The 24,713-nt window shown below is 35.2% G+C and overlaps 1 pseudogene; it reads left to right on the plus strand.

Moving 5' to 3' along the window:
• The window catches only part of LOC139707399 (putative N-acetylated-alpha-linked acidic dipeptidase), a 32,687-nt pseudogene extending 18,961 nt beyond the window's left edge, over positions 1-13,726 (plus strand).
• Positions 13,727-24,713: the final 10,987 nt, after the last annotated feature.

The raw sequence follows: 24,713 nt of genomic DNA on the forward strand, positions 1-24,713 counted from the left end.
TGGTGGTAATGCATCCATTAAGTCATTTAAATCATGTAGTAATTGTCTCTTTAACATTTTTATGTAGTCATAGAGCATAGAATATAATTTGTTCCATTTCAGCCCCCAAGACTTCCTATTTCCCTGCCTTCCTCCCTCCCCCTGTTTCCCTTCCTCTATTCTAGACATCTTCCATATATTTCCATATATTTAAATTGGTGTTTTGTACACATACCTAAAAGTGGAATTCACCTATCTGCACATAGCATAATGTCTTTGACACTCATTTTCATTTAAAATTAATCCATATAAATATCTACATAAATAATCTATTTTTATCTCTTATAGATCCAAATCTTAAATAAATGATAACTCTTTAAAAAGTGGCATAATACACAATGAATATACAAAAGTCATTTTCCATTCCTATTGTTGTTTCTGCTACTATGATAAACTTATATTTTCATTTTTAGCAAAGTAACATACATATATTGTTTATAAAATCTCAAGTACTTTATAAAACTGCATAACTAAAAACAGTAATTTCTTATCTGAGTTCTGTAATTGTCCCATCTGGTATCTATTTATCAGGTGAAAAGTGTTTCAACTTTTCTTTATTTTTATTATCTACCTCCATTTTCATAAATGATAAACAACAAATGATCAATAACAAAAATTCAAGCACCTTGGGAAATTATCAAAAGCCATAAATCAACATTTTTATTATTTTTTTTTCTTTTTTTGCTGACGGATAAAACCCAGGGGACTTTACCACTGAACTGCATCCCCAGCCTCATTTTATATAATTTTTAAAATTGAGACAGGATCTCCCTAAGTCATCCAGGCAGGCCATGAAATTCTAATCCCATTATCTCAGACTTCCAAGTTGCTGAGATTACAGAAGTCCACCACTGTGCATAGATGAAAAGTAATTCCTTCATGGGTTTTTCTTATGCTGTTAATTTTCTTTATACTGGTCTGACCATCCTTCCATCTCCTTAGTGAGATTCTGTGTTTACTTCTGAACCCTTCATCGCTTGGACTCTCCACTTGTTCTTACACTGTTCACCAGAGAATTGTTTATCCATAGAATGTCAGTGTTTAAAAATTCTGCATACTTCTCTATATAATACTGTCAGCTTTATTTATTGCCTCTAATAGATCTGTAATCTTAAATTATTTTTATCAAAAGCAACATTTGACTTTAGTTTGGTTTCTTAAAACATTTTCACATCTCCCCTATTGTTAAAGGCAAGTGGGTAAGATGACTCCAAAAGAATGTTTTATAATATTGTCTATACCACACATACATTTATTTTATGTGTTAGAAACCTATAGTGAGTTTAATTACTGTGATGGTAGACCCAAATAAATTAGTATATTGAGGTGTTTAAGTACTTCCTTTTATTTATTAGTAATCAAACATTCTGACTATTATTAACAGTAAATACAGTGCTATGTATTTTATTATAAGCTATGGGAGATTTGTGGTTCTTTTGTAGAAAACACAGAAATTGAGCACTGTCCACTGTATCAGAGCATCTATAAAACATATGAGTTGGTAGAAAATTTTTTTCATCCAACATTTAAATATCATTTCATCATGTCCCAGTTTCAAGAAGGGATGATGTTTTAATTGGCCAATTACATAGTTCTTCCTTTTGACTGTGAATATTATGCTATAGTTGTTTTTTTTTTAAAAGTATGCTGATGAAATCTACAATATAAAATAAAGCCAAGAATGTATCAATATTAAAATGAAAATATACAGCATAAAATTCGGTATTTTGCATGTCCCCTATCCAATGTCATTATTTATATTGTTCTAGTAATTTCTAAAATGCAATGACCTCCCTTAGGTCATTTATTCTTTATTTTTGTTCTGCATAATCAAATATTCTGTTTAGTTGTGCACATGTACTTCCCATGTCATGGTTGCTCACATACCTTGTAAGACACAAAAGAAGATGAACATCTATATTCTCATTTCTTTACCTATGGAAGAACAACATTAGAAATTCTATTTGTAAAGATTCTGATGATTCCAACTTCTATTTCAGATGTTCTGTTTTCTGTAGTGAAGGATTTTACAGAAATTGCTTCTAAGTTCAGCAAGAGACTTGAAGATTTAGATAAAAGCAAGTGTGCTCTACATTCATTTATGTATATAATGGATATCATTAACAAAAAAAGCAAATTGACATCTTGATTACCAAAATATCTTTGGGAAGTTTTTACTGTCTTTTGTCTCTGCTCTCCAGCATTCTGATAAGGGTTTCTTATCACCAAAAGACCTGTCTCTGATATTGCTTAGTGAACTGTGCTGCTCAGATATGCTAGGGCCTTCATGTTGCCAGCTGATTGAGGGATGCCCACTTTAGAAGTAAAGGAGAAAAGATAATGAAAGCAGATTTGGGAACATTAAGATGACTCGGAATATGAAAATTGACACTGAAAGAGAAAGAGTTGAAAACTTCTTCAGCAAACATGGAAAGAGAGTAACACATATAACATATTTTTGAAAAAAAAAGAAAATCCAAAAGAATTATTTAGGACACATTAATAATCAGACAAATTGTTCAAACCAAAAATCACATGAACATATGGTCAAATATTTCCATTCACTAGTAATTCAACAATACAAATGAAGCTAGTGATTTTTGTATCATACTACCAATGATGCAGGTTTTAGTTGTGCCCATTGTTATGGTTGGTAGAAAGAAAAAAAAAATTCTCATAGCATTATGAATTATTTTAACCTCTTTGAATAGGCTAAAGAATATACTATGCAAGTTTCAACAGCCAGAACTGAGTTTTTATGTTTGACTTGGCCTTTTCATTTCATGTTTTTTCTTAAGAATGTAATCTCAAGTTTGGATAAAAAGAAACTACATAGAGAAAGATATGAATTATAAAGTATAATGTCAAATAATTAAAACAACATAAATGCCCAATAGGGGAAAATTATGGAAAGATAACTACCAATTTGACATTTTATAAACACTAAAATGGATTATTATAAATACCATATATACAAATATAATAGCACATTAGTTAAACCAAAAAAAATTTAAGAAATTAAAAAACTTTATGTTTTACCAAAAAATAATGTAAGGGGAATAAAGCAATTAGTGTAATAATTATATTATATTGACATTACTATGGAGGAAGTTTCTTTATCCTTTATATTTTTCTCTAAGTATTTTATGCATGAAAAAAAAAAAACAAACAAGAAATGGCTTTTTTATGGAGATCCCAAACACCATTTATTCTACCTTTAGATTTTCTACCTTTTTCAAATTGATATTATTTTTTAAATACATGGCAATGAAATGCATTACAATTATTATTACCCATATAGAGCACAATTTTTCATATCTCTCTTTGTATATAAAGTGTGTTCACACCAATTCATGTCTTTATACATGTACTTTGGATAATGATGTCCATCACATTCCACTATCATTGCTAACCCCCTGCTCCCTCTCTTCCCCTCTCACCCCTCTGCCCTATCTAGAGTTCCTCTATTCCTCCCATGCTCTCCCTTCCTACCCCACTATGAGTCAGTCACCTTATGTCAGAGAAAACACTCACCATTTGTCTTTTTGGAATTAGCTAACTTTACTTAGCATTATCTTCTCCAACTGCATCCATTTACCTGCAAATAAATGCCATGATTTTATTCTCTTTTATTGCTGAGTAATATTCCATTGTGTATATGTGCCATGTTTTTTTATCCATTCATCTACTGAAATGTAGGAGTAACTCTTGGTTTGCAGCTATCAGCTACAAGCAGCTCAGAGTGCTTGAGAAACCTACACTCATACAGGCCTGACAGGAACACCTGCAGGATGGGGCTCTATGTTCTAGCAAGCAGCCTGAGAAACCACATCCTCAGCGATTGAGGTCAGCATTGCCAGGGAACCAAGAGACAGGGGCCTCAGGGCATAATTCCCCCAACTCATATGGTCACCTTTTCATAGGGACCGTGATCCTACCAGTCTGCCTTTCACTGCATAGCAATATTTAGAGCTTCCTCAAAGTGTGGTTACTTTGATTACAAGATGCCGCAGTCCGGCTGCAGCAAAATAATGGGGGGGCGGGGGGTGATGAGCAACTTGTGTAGATTGATACAGCAGGAGTGGGAGCTGTTTATTGTAGGACAACAGAGGTATTTATATATTCCACACAGCTTATCTTAATTAACATAAACTCGATACAGCAGTCAACCAATAAGGAATCACCACACTTAATGGCTCACTGGCGTTACTTCACAAACCACTCCCTCTGGCAAAATGCCAGGCGCCATCCTGACTTGTTTATAGACTCTAACAATAAGATGATTGTTTTCTAAATGTTATACAATCTGCTTGCTTATGTATGATTGGAGGATATGCCCTATATCAATTGTAATCACTTCTGCATTAAATGAGCCTGCTGGAGGCCAACTGAAGTTGCCACCTGCCAGATCTCACCAGCTCTCGGTGTCTATGTGTTGCCTCTAGATCCCCCACACCCACTGTGACTGAGGTAGACGAGTGACCCAAAGCAACACTGAAGGACATCTAGGTTGGTTCCACAGTTTAGATATTGTGAATTGTGCTGCTTTAAACATTGATGTGGCTGTGTCCCTGTAGTATGCTGTTTTCCATTAGGTATAGACTTAGAAGTAGGATAACTGGGTGAAATTGTGGTTCCATTCCCAGTTCTCCAAGGAATCTTCATACTGCTTTCCACATTGGCTGCACCAATTTACAGTTCCACCAGTAATATATGAGTGTACTTTTTCAACAAATTCTTGCCAACACTTATTGTTGTTTTTTATGCATAATAGCTGCCATTCTGACTTCAGGGAGATGATATCTTAGAGTAGCTTTGATTTGCATTCCTCTAATTGCAGAGATGATTAACATTTTTTCATATATTTGTTGATTGATTGTATATCCTCTTCTGAGAAGTGTCTGTTCAGGTCATTGTCCCATTTATTGATTGGGTTATTTGTGTTTTTTTGGTGCTTAGCTTGTTGAGTTCTTTATATACCCTAGAGATAAGTGCTCTATCTGATGTGTGAGGGTTAAAGATTTGCTCCCAGAATGTAGGCTTTCTCTTCACCTCACAGACTGTTTCTTTTGCTGAAAAGAAACTTTTTAGTTTTAGTCCATCTGATTTATTGATTCTTGGTTTAAATTATTGCCCAACAGGAGTCTTATTAAGGAATTTGAGGCCTAATCCCACACGATGAAGATTAGGGCCTATTTTTTCTTCTATTTGATGCAGATTCTCTGGTTTAATTCCTAGGTCCTTGATACATTTTGAGTTGAGTTTTGTGCATGGTAAGAGATAGGGATTTAATTTCATTTTCCTGTACATGGATTTCCAGTTTTCCCAGCATCATTTGTGGAAAAGGATATCTTTTCTCCAATGCATGTTTTTGGCACCTTTGTCTAATATAAGAAAATTGTAATTTTGTGGGTTAGTCTCTGTGTCCTCTATTCTGTACTGTTGGTCTACTAGTTTTGATGCCAATAACATGCTGTTTTTGTTACTATTGCTCTGTAGTATAATTTTAGGTCTGGTGCAGTGATGCTACCTGCTTCACTCTTCCTGCCAATGATTGCTTTAGCTATTCTGGGTCTCTTATTTTTCCAGATAAATTTCATGACTGCTTTTTCTATTTTTATGAGGTAGATTTTTTCTACAAAACAAAATTGTGTTTACTCCTTCCTCTAACAGAATGCCTGATGTGATTTATATTAGGTTTTCTGAGAGCACTCAGCTTAAACTTCTGTATGTGCCTTATTCTGTCTAAATGATACTTAAGATATAGTTTGTGTCTTTCTATGATATTTAGGCATCCTGAAACACATGCGTGTTTCACAAAATAACAGTAAACATCAAATAGAAAATTAAACTGCATGTTGTGTTTCTCAATTAAAACTTTCAAATATAAAGGGACAGTTCTCATCCTGCTTTTCTTACATCAGTATTTTTGTTCATCAGAGAATATGGGTTCTTGAGTCTTTACTACCTTCAGGGTTGCATAATAATCAACATTAAAATCTATAATCCTCTTGTCCTCCCTGGAGAGAATGGAATGCTCCAAGAGTGAAAAGTTTTCTTAACTGTCATAAACCGAGTATTTGAAGCCCAGTGTTGTTTCAAGTTAAACTCAGGTACTGTACAAAAGAACTTGTGAAAGCATTTATTGGAAGCTACAAAATGAGAAATTCAGACAGAAAAGTAGACATAGGGTGATAGAGATGCAGATGAAGATGGAGAAGGAGACAGAAAGGGAGGGAGAAAAGAGAAATAAACATAGGTGTATAAGAGGAAAGAACAGAAAGAGGGAAAAAGTATTAAAAAGAAGTGTGTGTGTGTGTGTGTGTGTGTGTGTGCGCGCGCGCACTTATTTGTGTACATCCACATAGCCTCTTGTATTTACACCAATGCTTTCTAAATTTGATTCAGCAACCTGTAACTTCATAATGAAATTATCATTCATTCTTATCTTCTTTGCTTTTGTGAGCTGCTAACAGGTTAAGTATATGCCTTATTTATACTATCACAACAACTGAATTCATTATGCTGAATAAGTAATTGTTGAAAAATAGCTCAACTCCAAATTATGGGGTCTTAGTTATATCTATTATCCTTTTGTCTACATAGTGCAGCCAATAGAACAACACTGACTGCCTATTTCACTCTACAGCTTTCCAGTTGCAAATGTGGGCAACTTAAACTATTGTGTCTTCTGTATGCCATTCATAAAGTGGAGCTATTGCTGGGTGCACAAGTGCACACCTGTATTCCCAAAAACTCTGGAAGATGAGGTAAATTAGTGAGGCCCTAAACAACTGAGTGAGATCCTGTCTCAAATTTCAAATAAAGTAAAATTAAAATGTGTAACATTTAAAATAAAGTAAAATTAAAAGTTGAAAAAATGTGTGGGGATGTGGCTGAGTGATTAAGCACCTCTGGGATCAATCCCCAGTACCAAAAATTAATTAATTAATTAAAGTCAATTAGAAAATTATATTTTTAAGAGAGATAGAAAGAGAGAAAAAAATTTTAAATATTTATATTTTTAGTTTCTCAGTGGACACAACATCTTTATGTTTTATTTTTATGTGGTGCTGAGGATTGAACCTAATGCCCCGCGCATGCCAGGCAAGCACATTAGCACTTGAGCCACAAACCCCAGCCCAAAAATAATATTTTAAAAAATAAAGTTATTACCCTGTTCAACCTGAAGGACTGGACTGAAAATTAAAAATAATATGTTAGCATTCAGAACAGTAAGTGATTATGAGACACTGTTACTATTAAAAACAACATTAAAAAATAAAAAGCAACTTAAGCCAATAAATAAAACAATTATTCCTGTTCATAATGATTATTCCTCCTTTGTTAGTTAAATTATGACACAAGTAATATATTGAATTCAAAAATTATTGTTTAATTATTCAGGTCTGTTAGATTAATTTTGATTATATTGAATCATTTTTTATAACAACAACAACAACAACCATACTACCAGCCTCTGGAATGCAAGCTCTGTGACAGTGTTGGATGCACAGTAGGCTTTCCACTACCATTGAAAGAACAAAAAGAGGGCTGGGGATGTGGCTCAAGCGGTAGCATGCTCGCCTGGCATGCATGTGGTCCGGGTTCGATCCTCAGCACCACATACAAACAAAGATGTTGTGTCCGCCGAAAACTAAAAAAAATAAATAAATATTTAAAAAATTCTCTCTCTCTCACTCTCTCTTTAAAAAAGAAAGAAAGAACAAAAAGATACCATCTCTCTTTTTTTTTTTTTTTCAGAATTCATTAAAAGTTTATTTTATTCATTTTTCATTACAGTGGAGCTATGAAGGGGGCAAGGCTTAGAATGCAAGAAGAACTTAAAAAGGAAGTTATTAGAGTACATTTTCATGAATAGTTATTTTTTTAAGTTGATAAAAATTGTATACATTTAGAATATATATCATGTTGTTTGAAATATATATGTTGTAGAATGACCAAATCAAGATAATTAGCATCTTCATTGCCTTACATATTCATTTTATTATGGTGATAATTCCTAAAAAATTGCTCTCTCAGCTATTTTATTTTTTTATTTTAAATTTTTTATTGTTGGCTGTTCAAAACATTACATAGTTCTTGATATATCATATTTCACAATTTGATTCAAGTGGGTTATGAGCTCCCATTTTTACCCCATATACAGATTGCAGAATCACATCAGTTACACATCCATTGATTTACATATTGCCATACTAGTGTCTGTTGTATTCTGCTGCCTTTCCTATCCTCTACTATCACCCCTCCCCTCCCCTCCCCTCCCCTCTTCTCTCTCTGCCCCCTCTACTGACATTCGTTTGTCCCCCTTGTATTATTTTTCCCCTTCCCCTCACTTCCTCTTGTATGTACTTTTGTATAACTCTGAGGGTCTCCTTCCGTTTCCATGCATTTTCCCTTCTCTCTCCCTTTCCCTCCCACCTCTCATCCCTGTTTAATGTTAATCTTCTTCTCATGCTCTACGACCCTACTCTGTTCTTAGTTACTCTCCTTATATCAAAGAAGATATTTGGCATTTGTTTTTTAGGGATTGGCTAGCTTCACTTAGCATAATCTGCTCTAATGCCATCCATTTCCCTGCAAATTCTATGATTTTGTCATTTTTTAATGCAGAGTAATACTCCATTGTGTATAAATGCCACATTTTTTTTTCAAAATAGGAAAAGAAGAACTTAAATTATCACTATTTGCAGATGACATGATTCTATACCTAGCAGACCCAAAAGGGTCTACAAAGAAACTATTAGAGCTAATAAATGAATTCAGCAAAGTGGCAGGATATAAAATCAACACGCATAAATCAAAGGCAATCCTGTATATCAGCGACAAATCCTCTGAAATGGAAATGAGGACAACCACTCCATTCACAATATCTTCAAAAAAAATAAAATACTTGGGAATCAACCTAACAAAAGAGGTGAAAGACTTATACAATGAAAACTACAGAACCCTAAAGAGAGAAATAGAAGAAGATCTTAGAAGATGGAAAAATATACCCTGTTCATGGATAGGCAGAACTAACATCATCAAAATGGCGATATTACCAAAAGTTCTCTATAGGTTTAATGCAATGCCAATCAAAATCCCAACGGCATTTCTTGTAGAAATAGAGAAAGCAATCATGAAATTCATATGGAAAAATAAAAGACCCAGAATAGCAAAAACAATGCTAAGCAGGAAATGTGAATCAGGCGGTATAGCGATACCAGACTTCAAACTATATTACAGAGCAATAGTAACAAAAACAGCATGGTACTGGTACCAAAACAGGCGGGTGGACCAATGGTACAGAATAGAGGACACAGAAACCAATCCACAAAACTACAACTATCTTATATTTGATAAAGGGTCTAAAAGCATGCAATGGAGGAAGGATAGCATCTTCAACAAATGGTGCTGGGAAAACTGGAAATCCATATGCAACAAAATGAAACTGAATCCCTTTCTCTCGCCATGCACAAAAGTTAATTCAAAATGGATCAAGGAGCTTGATATCAAATCAGAGACACGCCGTCTGATAGAAGAAAAAGTTGGCTACGATCTACATACTGTGGGGTCGGGCTCCAAATTCCTCAATAGGACACCCATAGCACAAAAGTTAATAACTAGAATCAACAAATGGGACTTACTCAAACTAAAAAGTTTTTTCTCAGCAAAAGATACAATAAGAGAGGTAAATAGAGAGCCTACATCCTGGGAACAAATCTTTACTCCTCACACTTCAGATAGAGCCCTAATATCCAGAGTATACAAAGAACTCAAAAAATTAGACAATAAGAGAACAAACAACCCAATCAACAAATGGGCCAAGGACCTGAACAGACACTTCTCAGAGGAGGACATACAATCAATCAACAAGTACATGAAAAAATGCTCACCATCTCTAGCAGTCAGAGAAATGCAAATCAAAACCACCCTAAGATACCATCTCACTCCAGTTAGATTGGCAGCCATTATGAAGTCAAACAACAACAAGTGCTGGTGAGGATGTGGGGAAAAGGGTACACTTGTACATTGCTGGTGGGACTGCAAATTGGTGCAGCCAATTTGGAAAGCAGTATGGAGATTTCTTGGAAAGCTGGGAATGGAGCCACCATTTGACCCAGCTATTCCCCTTCTCGGTCTATTCCCTAAAGATCTAAAAAGAGCATGCTACAGGGACACTGCTACATCGATGTTCATAGCAGCACAATTCACAATAGCTAGACTGTGGAACCAACCTAGATGCCCTTCAATGGATGAATGGATAAAAAGATACCATCTCTTATGCTCATGAGATTTTATATTTAATAAAAAGAAAATATCATGAGTTGTCACTTGAAAAATTTTTCTGTCACCTTAAAATATTTTTAGATTACTTCATTTAAATATTGTTGTAACTTCCATGAGTAGATAACTAAGATTCCTAAAGTGAAAAAAGTCTTCCCTGCATTTATACTCTTAGATATATCACTTACTATTTCCACTTACATAAAAATTACTATCACGTTTCCATTGGCACATGTCACTCTTTTAATAAGTTCATAAGCCTCAGCAAAACAGAATTTTGCAAGATATCAAAACTATGATAATTACCTTGCTGTTGTTCTTAATTTGCATATTATGGAAATTTTAGATTTTTTGGCTGGCTAATAAATGCAGTTTCATCTACCCATACCTATATTAATTTCCTCTTCCTCATAATATTATTGAGAATTATGAATGATCTGCTGATGTTTCTGAAAAAGCATTCATTGATCTTTTATGGTTACCAGATAAGTCATTCTGTATGTAAGAAAAAAAATATATGACTTTTCATTCTAATATAATTTTTTAAATGTTGTACATTGTGGGAAAAATATCAAAATTGATTTCTTGCAAGATAATAGTATATTTTAAAATATATGTCATAAATAATAAAATTATACTATATTAGATTTTCAAATAATATAATATGTGTAATATGATCCTTAAAATATTTCTTTTTAGCATTGTGTTCTAATTATAAAAAATATGTATATCTTAGGAAATGTTAAAGCTTCAGGAAGACATCGCCAGAAAACAAAAATCTCCCCAATTACAGTCAAATATAAAATCAAATATACATTTTGTTACATATGATTTTAACCCTTATTCTATTTTTGTTTTTTTATATACATATGACAAAAATAAATTTCATAAACATGCATGTGTAATAATTATATATTTACTCTTTAAATTTGGTATTAAATATTTCCCCTTTCCTTACATTTTGGCAAATGTGTTTGTTTCTGAGAAGGTACACACTGACCCCCAGGTTGCCCATATTGTGAGTACTGCAGAATGGGTTATGTTGTGGAACAGCCAGAAGTGGTGCCACCTTTCCCTGTAGGGACTATCAAAGGGTCAGGGGTTGGGAGAAAAGGCATCATCCAAACAAGGTAACTATTTTGGTATTGATAGCATGGTTTTGCCTCTTTGTTTCTTTACCTTGTTACTTTGCAACTTATCCACTTTCAGGGCTAGCACATAATCTAGATTAGCCCCTTCAATGAAACAGTCTTCTTCTTAGGCCTTGTAAATATCACAAAATGATTTTTATTGGATCTTCATGCATTAACCTAAGCATTTTAACATAGAATATAACTTTCGAAAGAACAGTAAAACATTGGTTGGCCAGTTATAAATGAAACTTTAATGACTACAGCAGTGTTATAATTCCAGGAGCAGTGTGATTTAGTAAAAGTTAATACTTATTTCCCATACACATTGAGACAAATAGCTTAATTATAGTCAGTTTCCTCCTCTGTAAAATATTAATGTCAACTTTGTAGAATTCACTTTTAAAAATTAAAAAATTGGCAAGGCATGTTTGTTCACAACTATAATCCCTCTAATTTAGGAGGCTGATGCAGGAGAATAACAAGTTCAAGGCCAACCTCAGCAACTTAGTGAAACTCTAAGCAATTAAATTAGGTCCTGACACATAAAAAAATAAAAATAAAAATAAATAAATAAATAAATAAATAAAAAGAATTAGAAAAATTGTAAGTGAATTCTTGTAGGCTACCAAGCACAGTCTATACCAGGTCATCAGCTGTTGTTATCATTGTTGCTACTGGTATTAGCTCTGAACCACATTGAGCTATGTGGGTAAAGTAAAAGTCATCAACACATATTTCATAGACTAGTCTTTGGAGACTATTGAACTTGTAAGTTTGCTTGACAAAGGTATTAATCAAAGTATAAATTTAGGAATATCAGATCCAAGATTGTATGGTTCTCCTTTTTCCTTCTTATATGTCATTTGTGAAGCTAACACCAAAGTATTTTCTTAACAAGGATCCCATCTATGCTCCTAGCAGCCACAACAAGTATGCAGGGAAGTCATTCTCAGGAATTTATGATGCTTTGTTTGACATTGAAAGCAAAATGGATCCTTCCAAGACCTGGGAAGAAGTAAAGACAGATTTTTTTTTTTCTGCTTCATGGTGCAAGCCACTGCAGGAACTTTCAGACAAGTAGCCTAAGAGAGATCTTTAGATACCCCATGTTGAATTGGTATAATATATCCATGAGTGTATTCATAAATTAAGAAATAAAAGTGGAATATTTTCTCTCTGTGTATGTGTGTGTGTGTGTGTGTGTGTGTGTGTGTGTGTTTTACCTTGCTCCTCATTTTTTCTCCCTGGGGATCAATAAAGAAGAAATGAAAGATTTATATTCTATAATTATGCAACTTTGAAATTGAAAAGTTGAGCTGAGTATTAAAAGTAAAGAGAAAACTTTAATACATTAAAACAACAACTATTATCCAACAGTATTAGGAAATCAAGTATAGTGCAGCCCTTTCAGATCTAATCACATTACGGCACACAGGAAATAGCATTAGTCTTTTCTGGAGCACATGGGAAAAGTGCATGAGGCTGCTCTGCCCTGAAGCCATGACCTGCTTCTTAGAAGATTCTGATCTAATTATGTTTCTAGTAAATGTAGTCATTCTGTACCACAAAGGACAATTACTCTTGTATTAATATTATCATATACATATATAAATAATTAAAAGAGCATTTGTAAATCCAACAAGATATATTAAGAACAGACCATTTTCAATACTTTTGTAACTCATATTCTGCTGACTGGTTGTGCCTTTTATGTGAAACCTAATCGTTTTTTAAAATTTTATGTTTACCTTTTCTTCCAATCTCTCTACTTTCCTCTATCCCTTCCTTGCTCTCCATCTGTTTTTCTTTAGTTCTACTGAGGATTGAAATGTGAACTCAGGGGCACTCTACCTCACTGAGTTACATTCCTGGTTCTTTTTTTTTTTTCAGTTTGGGAAAAGGTCTCCCTCAGTTTCCCAGGTTTGTGTTTGTTTCTGAGAAATATATTAATTGAGTAGCAGCTCCAAACCACTGAAATGTGAATAAAGTGACCATGTATTTGTGTTGAGAGCCGCAGCTGGAGCAGCCCCAGCAAACTTCCAGCTGATTGGCTCCTCTGTGGTGATGCTCATTGGGCTGTTTCCACGCCCTTTCAGACCATGGAGCTGTTCATTGGGGGACTCTTTTGGCTCCGCCCACATGACCCAGCCAATCTGCCTCAAGAGCGGGGACCTAAGAGTTCCGGTGAAGTGATCCCCGGAAGAGTAGGAGGTGGTGTTTGGGCTCTCGGGGAATTCCTGGAGAGCTCGTGTGGTGCATGCTAAAAATAAAATTCATTCCTGCTTGACAAATGGCTTGTGAATTGTGCCCAGCCAGACTGCGGCATATTTGCTTTTCATTCTTCTGCTGATCCTGAAAAGTTGAGAGAATATCTTCCTCTTATTACTATGGACTTCACATTTCCTATGGTACAGACATGAATATGCCCTGACAGGAGATGAAACAAAGAAGGTCTCATTAAGACTCATTAAGACTGATGATAGTGTCTAAACTGATGTGACTTACCCTGATGATTTTATGACATCATCAGCAGTGACAAGATTATAGATGATTTCTCTCTGATCTGTAACACCAGGGATTGCATTGCTATTCATTGCAATACACCAGAGGAAGCCCAGTATTATTTGTGCAAAGTGAGAAAGATCTTTGTGGGGAAAAAAAAAATCCATCTTCTGGTGACCCACGATATTCATATCATTTGCACACTGATCTCCTCATGGAAGAAAATGTCACTGTTCAGACTGATTTGGAGTACTGACAAGAATACTAACTCCAAGAAGTTGACACTGGTTATCTGTCTATAGTGCCTGGAGGTGTTAACTCTGGAAGTCCTACTGTGATCACAACAGAGATACATCCTGGCTTTTTTGATATGGATCATGTGAGTGATGCCACCTGACATGCCAATCAATATTTTGTTATTGACAAAGGAAACAAACCATAAATTTTTCTATCCCAAGGAACAGCAACTCTTCTGTCCATTCCTAAAGAAAGAGACTGATGGCCAAAGAAAGTATTGGATGAGATAATTTCTATGTGGAATGTTGGAGAACTTGCAATACTTAAAGGTAATACAGTATGATTAACTGCAATGATAAAAAAATGTATCGGTGAGAAGAAGCCAAAACCATTCTGACCACAAGCCCAAAGCAAATCTTCATGAATGTGTGTGCATTTGTGTGTGTGTGTGAATGAGTATGTATGTGGTGTGTGTGTGTGTGTGTGTGTGACAGAGAGAGAGAGAGAGGACAGAGAGAGAGAGAGAGAGAAACTGTAAAATCACATAGCTTTATATTAGCTAAAAAGCTAAAAAAGATCATGGTTTTTATTGTAATTGGCACCATCACTTAAGGCAAAAATTATAGAAGAAAAACAGAACATTTCAGTACACAGCCACCCTGATGCACATATAGAACCTGCTAGCATAGCTTCATTCAAAGAATTTTATGCTAATGCTCAAAACTCCATAAGTAATAATAAAATAATTATGGTCCTCTATTAAACTTTAGAACAGAACTTTGAAATAAATTTTCCAAGAAGTTTTATGCATGTGAAGTTTCCTATTGTATAGTTTGCCATCTGCCAATATTGTCTTTTCTCTACCAAGGACAATTCTGCCACTCCTTAGAACAGTGCCCCACCCAGAGCCAGAGCAAACTATTTTATTTGTTAGATCAGGACATAATTCTTTGCCCTTGAGTCCTTTGATTCTCATTTTCCCCTCTGGAAAGTGTATTAGTGAGCAGTCCACTCATACAAAGAACAGTGCTTCACTACAACACAGATTCTCAGAAGGGGAAGTTTCAGATCCATAACCATAAAGGATGACTGCGTTTATTAATTACCACACAACACCATCTTCAGAGGTCTCTGTTGCCAGAATCAACTAAGAACTGTTGATGGAATTTTTTGTCCATTAATTGATTACATGACTTGTAACAAATTTTGGTCAGCAAATCAATAGCTTTGTAAATGTTTGAGAAGACCATTATTATTTTAATAATATCTAAACATTAATTGGGTGGGCACTTCTTATATGCCAGGTGTTGAGTTCCTTGAACTTTTAAGTACTGCAAGCATAACCTTCCAAGGTTGCTGAGGCACTATCTCCTTCCAGTTGACAACAGGATTCCAGAATTCTCCTTTGCTTATGGAGTTAACTAGGGGATTCTTCGTTAGGCTAAATCAACTGGCCTCAAAGTATTTGAAATTCCTCTTCACCCAAAGGTAGAAATTTTCTCTAAAATATTTTAGTTTAATTACCTATTTGAATGACATTAATTTTGTCACTGAGACTCCATTTCTAACCTGCACCATACCAGCTAACAGGCCAATATTTTCACAAATTGAAGTCTATTTCCCAACATTTACCATGCTATTTATGATGTTGAGTGCATTAATTTAGTTTTTTTTTTTTTTCAACCAAGACACTGAAAATTATGCTAAGGGGCTGGGGATATAGCTCTTTTTTTAGGGTGCTTGCCTAGCATGCACAAAACCGTGGGTTCAATCTCTAGCACCACAAAACAATTAAATAAAATTGTGCTAAGGACAAAGCATTTTAGGTAAATCGGAGGATAATGAGTAATCAATTTGGGATACAGGTAGTGAAATATACTTTATGTATATTTACAACCTTTAATTTGTAGGTGCAGCTTGGATAAAACTATTTTAAATGTGTTGATTGACAGATCATACTCATGTATAAATCAAAAGCTCTGAAAAGAAAGAGAGAAAAACAGTGATTTCCACTCATAAATGCTAATGGGACACACTTTTTCCCTTTTAGGAAAATTTAGTACTTTATTTAATTATTTTATTTTTTAAAGGGAAAATCTGTTAATTGCTTCTTTTTTTTTTAACTTGTGGTTGTGGAGATTTTAAAAATATGTAGTGGGGGACTTGTATTAGTATAATTTAATGAAGAAAACTGAAGGCATGCAGTGCACTTAAAACAGAGGCAATTTAATGCCAAGAATTGGTTACACTGGAGAAGGAAGAGCTGAAAGCAAAACAAGACAGTAGGACAAGCCAGAAAGTAGCATCATTGGGGATCTACAACCACCCTAGATGGGAGGGAGAGCGTGACATTACCTAACCCCAGGGCCAGGATGGTGGACAGAGGCATGGAAGAGATGGTGCCCTGTAAAGGAAAAGAAGAAGCCCAGTGACTTCTCCATTTTCTCACTGAATATTCTAGAAGGTCCAGTTAGAAATCAGCTTATGGAGAAAACTGGGAAATTCAACGCTCAGGGTCAGGCTACCAGTGACACACAAGGCAGAGTAGAGGAGATAAAAAGAAAGCTTCTGAGGTCTTACAAGTCACTGCCTTGTGCAGTCAATTCTTATTAACACTGGGCACCTATTCTACCCTTCTAGTTAGTTCCCATGCAAACACATGGATTAAAGAAAAATGAGGTGATATTTTTAATTGACTAATATTAAAAATGCATCTAAACAGAATAAGTGCTTGATGAAAGTATACAATATGTAAGGCATCAGTTGTGGAAGTGACTGGTACCTTTCTTTCAGGCACACTGCTAGGCAGAATTGCATAGTGGAAGTGGCTGTCAAAAGACCATAGGATAGATTTGGAATCCTGAGCTAAGGTTTCCTGGTATTCAAAAAAAGAAATGCATTTCAAGTTCTATGTCAAAACACAACTGTCACTTCAATGCCTCTTTCTTGTCTTTTATATGTATGGGTTTTATAAATTCAAATCTTCCTTGCTAGGTTTCTTACATCTTTTTGACATTTACTAGATATTGGAAATTCACTTTCCTCCTCCTGCCTCAAATTACTTTACTTTAAGAAGAAGTGGACAGGAAAGGTGGCCTCTGTCCTATGCTTTCAGCCTCCCAGTCCTCAGGTGGGTGGCCCTTCAGGTGCTTTGCTCCCATACCACTGAAAACTCTTGGCTTGCCTGGATTAAATTCACATGTGTGTCCAAGAGAGGGAGGACTAAGAATTTCTTAAGAGAAAACAAATAGTGTTTGCTCACCAGTGGGAGAGGGTCCATCACACTTGGGTATTCCTTAGCTCATTCTGTTGCCAGGAGCTCCCTTTCTTCTGTGCTGGAAAGCCAGAGTAAACCTCAAAGGAAGCTCTAACCCAGGCAGGAGGGAAGGGGAGGAAATTGTAGGCCCCAGGAGGTGTTGATTACCAAAAATCTCATCACCTGCCAGAAGCCAAAGAAAAGGGGACTCTGAACTAACCGTACATGAACACTCATTTGCTGAACCCTAGATCACACACACATGTTAATTTTTAAAATTATATTCTTCCAAATTTCTAAAAAGAGTTTATAAGAGTGGAGGTGGGAAACAAATTCCAAGCTTATTGAATGGATCCATGTGTTTTGGGACAAACTCTTATGTACATGTTTTCTAAAATGATGGAACAGGATTGAATTGAACCTGGAGTTAAAAAGTCCTGAATTCACGTCTTGATCCTATCCCCCTACTGGTGTTCTTGGATTCTGGACTGTACAGTAACCCCTGTCTCACAGCAGAGTTTTGAGGAGTGATGTGACTTTGGGTCCTGCAAGTCTCTCACCCTGTGTCTGGTGCTTAATAAATGCTAAAACTGAAACATCAAGAAAAGAAGGAGGAAGTGTGGGAGAAGTAGAAGAATGGGAGAGAGGGAGAAGAGAGATGGAGTGGAGGAGACCTTGTTGAAAGTGTTAAAGAAAAGCAAATCCATGTCAAACAAATTAAAATTCTGCTAATCATTTCAGAAAATTCTAATCTGTTTATCTATCTATCTATCTATCTATCTATCTATCTATCTATCTATCATCTACTTATCTATCTAGCTAGCTAGCTAGCTTGCTAGCTACCTATCAAAAAAGGCAAAATCTGGCTCTTCAAATAGATTAATTAATTGTCAAATCTCTAGTAATCATCTAAGAAAGGGATGAAAAATTCTAATTAAGAATACAGGATCAAGAATAAAAATGCAAATGCACATGCCCTCACAAATTAATAAAACACTAAGAGGAGTTTTGATGTGTTGTATGTCTACACTGTTGACAAATCAGATGAAATGAGCAAATTTCCTTAAAAGTATATGAACAAAGCTGACAAAAACCAGATTATATTAATGGCATAATATTTCTTAAAGAGAATTTAACCACTGTTAACAAACAAACAAACAACAACAAAACTCACAAAAAATTTAGTGATGTATTTCAGTGAATTCTTCCAACCATTTAGAAAGAAATACAAATTTAGGGAAAGTCTTACAGAGAATGCAAAAGGGAAGTATAATTACCTACTTATAAGTTTTATATCTTAGTCTGCAAAGGTATTACATGAAATAAAAACTATTATAATGAAACTAATGTAAATATAGAGGTAACATTTTAAAGTAAGTTATTACCTCATCAAATTTAGTTACACATATAGGATAAATATGCTATTATCAGATGGATTTCTTTTTCATAGAAAAAGTAACTTAACATCAGAAAGTAGAATGAATGCAAATAACCATAATAACAGGAAAAGCAATTGATATGATTCATTGTTATTACGTGATTAAAAAATCTATCTGTGAACTAGAAAGAATAGTGAGATTTAATAATCTAACAAAGAATGCTTGTAAAATTTCACAGCCATGTATCATATTTAATAGAGAATTTAAAAAATTCTACATAGACTGGGGATGACAGGAGTGTACCATTATCACCAACTGGGTTCAGCACTGTTCTAGATGTCTCCATCACTGCAGCTACACCAAAAACAAATCAGGAAAATTAAATCATGTGAGTACCAAAAATAAATGAATCTACCATAATTTATAATTTGTAATGTTACAAATAGCTATAATAATTTGTTAAATTGTGGTGCTGGTGTCATTAGATTATGTCACATGCTTGTGTGATTATAAAATTTACCCAAATCCATAAACAATTAGTTAGAGAATTAGGAAACAATTTAATCAATCTATTCCTACAAATAACAGAGCATGTAATAAAATCCAAATACATATATATCTTACTAAGGATGTCAAATACCTACAAATAAATATAATGAAATATGTACAAATTTATGAACATAAAATACACAATATTGTTTATATATATATATATATATATATATATATATATATATATATATTTTTTTTTTTTTTGATATATATATATTTTCTTGGGGGGGGGGGGGTACTGAGGATTGACCACAGGGTCACTCAACTACTGAGTCACATCCTACTTTTTTTTTTTTTTTTAGAGAGAGAGAGAGAGAAGAGAGAAAGAGAATTTTTTAATGTTTATTTTTCAGTTTTCAGTGGACACAACATCTTTATTTTTTTTTTATTTTATGTGGTGCTGAGGATTGAACCCAGCACCCCGCACATGCCAGGCAAGTGCATTACCACTTGAGCCACATCCCCAGCCCCTACTCATTTTTTTTTTTTAATTAGACACAAGTTCTCAGTGAGTTGCTAAAGCTGGCTTGGAACTTAAGATCCTCCTGCCTCAACCTAGCAATCTGCTGGGATTAGAGGTGTGAGCCACCACAACTGGCAGCTTGAGAGAAAAATTTAAAACTACAACCTAATCAATAGATATCCCATATCTGTGCAGTAGAAGACACAATATGGTTATTCTCTTCAAATGGACCCTTCCAATAAAGCCTCACATGGAATTTTTTGTTTGTTTGCAAGTGTATGTATTTTGAGAAGCCAAAGTTAAAATCAATACGTGGCTGTCTCCCAGAAGAAGCTTTATAATAAGAGTAAGGTACTGATCACAACACATAAGAATTAGTACTGCATTTATTTAGCCTTATCACCGCAATTTTTTTTCATACCCAAAAGACACAAACAAAACTGCTACCACACTGTGGGGAGCAAAACTGTAGAAGAGAAGTAAATTCTAGTGGGATTTTGACATAAATATCTGTCTTAAAGATCTTTGTCAGGATGGGTGTGGTAGTGCGTGCTTGTAATCCCGGAGGCTTGGGAGGCTGAGACCTGAGGATCTTGCGTTCAAGCCAGACTTTGCAACTTAGTGATGCACTAAGCAAATCAGTGAAATCCTGTTTCTAAATAAAATATAAAATGGGGCTGGAGATGTGGCTAAGTGGTTGAGTGCCCCTGAGTTCAATCCCTGGTACCCCAAAATAAAATAAAATAAAATAAAAGACCTTTGTCAGCTTTTTGCTCTTTCAAACAATGAGCCTGAGGTCCTTTAGAGCATGATGGCTTTATAGTCTGCAGTGGATTTACATTCTCATAAGTTAACAATTTTATTCCTCACATATTGACAAACACATTAAATTGTTTTAAAGCTCAAAGGGGATTGAACAACTTTTTAGTTCTCAGAGAAAACAGAAAACCTAAGACAAATCCCAAGTTTTTCCCAAATGAAGGGTCTTTCACTTCATCCACTTCCTTATCATACCTTCTCCAGATTGGGCTCCTTGAATATCTCTGAAAGAGATACACTTTAAAACTGGCAAGTACAATGTGGTAGACCATGTTCCAAAAAAGCTGAGCCATAAAATACTACATATTTTAAAAGGCCTATGGCTGTGCATTTGAGTTCTTGCTATTCAGCCCATCAGTGATATCAAGTTGATTACTGACCTTAGAGTCTAGTTTTTCCCAAATCTTTTAGTCAAATGTTATATACACTAGCTTAAATGCAAGTGACCAGGTAAGCCTGAATGGGCTATATTTTCTAAACAAGAGTTCATAGGCATTTTGGGTTATCTAAGCAGCACTGTTGACAATTTAAAACTTCTTGCATTCTGGTAAAACCTTTGCCAACACCCTCTCATTAATTACAATGAGGTGAACCTGAGATTCATCAATCCTTATCAGCAACAAGCTTGTACTGCTCCACTGAAGATTTTAAGATGAAAACGATTGATGAGAGTCTGAGAGCAGCTGTAAAACTCCATATTGCAGGCCTGATGAATGTGTTCATCTCATTTCCTGGCTTGTCATACCATCCCGCACCTGTTCCAGTTCCTACTGTGGGGGTGGAATAAATCCAAGATAAATTTAGGGTTGCCAGGAGAAGGCAGAGGATCAGTGGAGAATAAATATTAATGGGCATGGGGTATTTTCTGGGGAGGTAATGAAAATTTTTCTGAATTAGATAGTTACAGTGAATGCACAACTCTAGATATGCTAAAAATCACTAATGAAATACATTAGAAGAATGACCTTCATGGTATATGAATTTATCTCACTAGCATTATTTTAAAAAGCTATTGCTGACATTCTAGTAAATGCTCCATAATAAACATGTTTATGAAAATGAAATTCAATGAGCAAATTAATGCATTTAATGTGATAACTTGTTTTGTAACTATAGAATAACTATGTTTCCTGAAGTTACAAGTGACCACAGATCTCAGATACACACTGTTGTCTGACATGAGTGGGTCTCAGGTCTTCAGTTTCCTGATATGAGAGTTCACCAATTAGTACTCATAAAACCTGACTTCATGGAGAACCAAGGCAATGGACAGGCTTCAGAGGAGAGGTGAAAGAGAATGAAAGGGAACTATATATGAGGGATTTTTGTGAACATCATACAAGCTCACAGTTTCATTGTCAAAATCCAGAAACACCCTAACCCTACCCAAAGTCTGTTGCCTATACTGAATTAGGGGAGAGGAGATGGTGGATAGACTATAATGATGTTCCTCTTCAAAGAAAACAGGAGAAATGCTTCATCAAATTCAACACTTTTATCAATATTGCTTGTTCTGGAATCTTCACAATCACCCAGAATCCAGTTTTCAGGGCATGGCACCTCCACCTTTTATTAGTGTTTGCCTTAGTTGAAGGCCTTAGTTTCCCAGGGAGTGTAACTGTGCAGTGTCTGGGTCTCCCAGGGGCACTGTGCTGGTCATCCCCAAATGTCACACCTCTGACATACTTAATACAGCTTGTTTAGTGTCAGCCACTTCCTATGTCACAATATTATTCACTGAAGAAAGACAAAATTCATATTAGCAAATGGTACTGTGTTACCTTGTTCTGAGGCACACATGATTTTTGTTCGGTTATTACTTTATTTGTCCCTCATTCTCACGAATGAGTGTTGAATAAGAAGAGCAGAGTTCAACCTCACTCAGGTGTGAAGCAGGATTATTATGACCTCTGCAGCACTCAGAGCTCCTTCACATCATGGAAAGAGAGAAAGAGAAAGAGAAAGGGATGAAGGGAGGAAGGGAAGGTAGAAAAGAAGGAAGGAAGGTAGATAAGTGTAAAAAGCAGCAATTATTGTTTACCTCTAGCTAATTTGTTTCATGAAATACTAAATGTTTCTTTGTACCTAAAGTGTGGTCTTAATTTTGCATTCACAATCTTTAGTTAAAAGGTCAATCTTGGTCATTGTAATATGAGTATATGAGGAAAGAAGATACAAATATTATAGAAAATCATATATACTTTCATATCAAATATTTTAAATTAAAAATGGGGATTGTTTCTTTCAGAAAACCAATAAAGAAAGAAATTGAGGGCTGACTGTCAGAGGACTGTTTGTTACCTTTGAAGCTATTGATATGTTCAGGACTCCAGTGATGTGCCCTAATGTGAGCTCTGGACTCATTACCTGGATCATTTGAATCTCCAACATCTCAATCCTATAAATATGACAATATTTCCCATTTGGGTTTAATTGGATATACATTTTATTCTACTTCCTAAGGATATAAGTATTGTTAACATTTTTCTAACTTAATTTATATGAAAATCAAATTTCCCCATTCTTTTCTGACATTATCTAGCTTCTAAAATTATTGAATGTCATTCTCTCTCTCTTCCTCATTAGACCTTGGGAAATGCAAAGATCCTGGGTATCTTAAAGAAAGCAGAAAGTTCAGCCTTTGGGGCTTTAGTCCAAAGAAGTCAACAATGATATAGTCATTGTTTTCTAAAAGGGAATGTCTCTGTGATCAGAGGCTTTGATTGTCTCTGCTGATTGAGAGGATCTAATACAGAATTGAATGCATGGTCCTGTGGGTTCCCAGGAAAGCTTCTGCTCTGAGTTCTGCCTATACCTAGGGTGTGCTGTGATAGAACAGAAAATTTCTCTGTCATGTATTATTCTTCATCTCTGAAAAGTCTTGGGAGAACATTAGAATATAAGATCCATAAGCTCATGATGAATGAATACTACCCCTCCTCCATTTTGGTAGTAGAATTGAACCCAGGGTTACTTAACCTCTGAGCCACATCCCCAGTCCTTTTTTTTTTTTTTTTTTTTTTTTTGCATTGGGGATGGAACTCAGGGGTTCTTGACCACTGAGCCACATCCCCAGGCCCCAGGCCTATTTTGTGTTTTGTTTAGAGACAGGGTCTCACTGAGTTCTTTAGTGCTTTGCTTATGGTTGAGGACTCCCAAATCTTCTGCTTAGCTTCCCAAGCCATGGGGATCACAGGCATGTGCCACTGCACCCGGGATTTATATTTCTTAATATAAAATTACATTTCAAGAAGTTGCTTAAGGCCCTGTTAACTTCTGGCTAACTTTAATATTGGACTCCTTCTGCCTCTGTATCTGAAGCAGCTGGGGATTACAGGCTTGCCCCACTGCACCCAGCTTGGATGAATTTCTTAAGTTTGCAGAGGAAAGGCTGGGTCTGGGGCTCATTGGTAGAGAACTGATGTAATCTAGAAAGCTTTGGTTTCTAGTGGGACTGAGTTGAATACATTCCCAGCACCACTAAAAATAAAATAAAATAAAATAAAATAAAAGGCTCATTACATTTCTAGGTGAATATGAGGCCTAACTAGTGATAGCCCAAGGTTGATGTTGATTTTACTAGGAGAGTTAATGACAAGAATTAAGGCAATAACAGTATGCTTATAATTCCTTGTAAAAGTGTGTGTGTGTGTGTGTGTGTGTTTATGAGAGAGAGATAAAGTAATTTTTCCATAGTATGTCTCCTCAATGACAAGAAATGGTTTGACATAGTTGGAAGCCTGACTTTTTTTTTATCTAATCATAAATTGGAGATCATGTTTTCATTGTCATCCCCTACCATTTTTTAATCATTATAAAATTAAATTGTTGACACTGTTTATAAAGCACTCAAAGTGTAGTTTCCATGTGCATGACTTCTGACAATCATACAGTTCACATAACTTTTTGATCTGTTGGAAAAAGAATTCTGCGTACAGGTAATCCAAAAAACTAAAAATGAGATCAGCATTTCAAAAGTCAAGGTATCCAGGTGCCCCCTAGTGTTTTGTTACCACAACTGCAAAAGATACTTTTTCAAAATT

Source organism: Marmota flaviventris, chromosome 10 (assembly GCF_047511675.1).
Source record: "Marmota flaviventris isolate mMarFla1 chromosome 10, mMarFla1.hap1, whole genome shotgun sequence".
NCBI classification, from domain to species: Eukaryota; Metazoa; Chordata; class Mammalia; order Rodentia; family Sciuridae; genus Marmota; species Marmota flaviventris.